Genomic DNA, 1,325 nt, shown 5'->3' with positions numbered 1-1,325 from the left:
CGTGCTACCGCTTCTGATCATGGACCAAGGAAATCTCGTAGGGCAGCAAAAAGGTGTTCCATTCTTGGCAAGAATTATTCAACATTTGGAAAACTCGGATGACCAGGTTGAGCGTAAAGTAAAACGTACAGCCAGAGCATTCTGATGATCGACGGTGTACTCCACCGCAGAGCCAAGAGTGAAGAGGACACAAAGTTTGTTCTCGTAGTTCCTAGGTGCCTTCATCCTGAGATACTTCGAACTTGCCATGATGACATAACGGCAGCCCACCTGGGTATCAAGCGCACATGTGAGAAGATACGAGGCGGGTACTTCTGGCCGAAAATGTGTTCAGACGTTACGAAGTATGTGATGGGCTGCAAAGATTGTCAGACAAGGAAAGCGCCTCCCCTCAAGCCAATGGGGTTCCTGCAACCCATTCCACCTGTTTCGCGCCCCTTTCAGCAGGTTGGAATGGATTTTGTGGGCCCACTTACGGAGTCGAAGACCGGTAACCGTTACATCCTAGAAATGACGGACTATACGACTCCAAGTTTGCGGAAACCGTTGCAACTCCAGCAGCCACTGCATCCTGTGCGCCAAAGGATTCGTTGAGAACATCGTGCTCAAACATGGTGCTCCGGAGAAGCTGATCACAGATCGCGGGCAGCACTTTGTGGCAACACTACTAGAGGAAATACTCGTCCTGCTGAAGACCAATCATGCAAAGACAACAGCTTATCATCCGCAAACGAACGGGCTCTGTGAGAGACCTTGCTGGACATGATAAGCATGTACATGTCAGCGAACCACCAGGACGTACTGGGACGAATTTCTTCCGTATGTTTTGTTTGCATATAATTCTTCCCAGCACGAGACGACTGGGTACGCTCCCTTCTTTCACCTGCACGGATATATGAGCCAACACTTCCCAGCGAACGTTCCTGTGATGACCCACAAATAGTACAACATCGCCTCCAGCGTGCCCGTGAAATTGTTGCCGAAAGGGAGACAAATACGCAGCAGAAGAACAAGCAGCGCTACGATCAATGCAGACGGGGGCACAGCTGCCAACCTGGCGACTTCGTCTACGTATGGTCACCGGCAAGGTCGAAGAACAGGACAACGAAGCTTTTACACTGCTACCACGGCCCATTGCGACTTGTAAGGCAGACTGCGGAAAACGATTGGGAATTAGAAAAAAGAACTGACTCCAATACAGATGTAGTGAATGTTGCCCGGGAAGCCGTTTCACCTGGAATGGGAATTAGACAGCTCAGACAGCGATCCAGATAGTTCAGATGATGCGCCGGAGGACCATGGAGCCTCGGACCTTGGCAAATCCA

This window comes from Ornithodoros turicata, chromosome 1 (genome assembly GCF_037126465.1).
Source record: "Ornithodoros turicata isolate Travis chromosome 1, ASM3712646v1, whole genome shotgun sequence".
NCBI lineage: Eukaryota > Metazoa > Arthropoda > Arachnida > Ixodida > Argasidae > Ornithodoros > Ornithodoros turicata.
The sequence above is the reverse complement of the archived record's forward strand: the minus strand, read 5'-3'. Positions refer to the sequence as shown.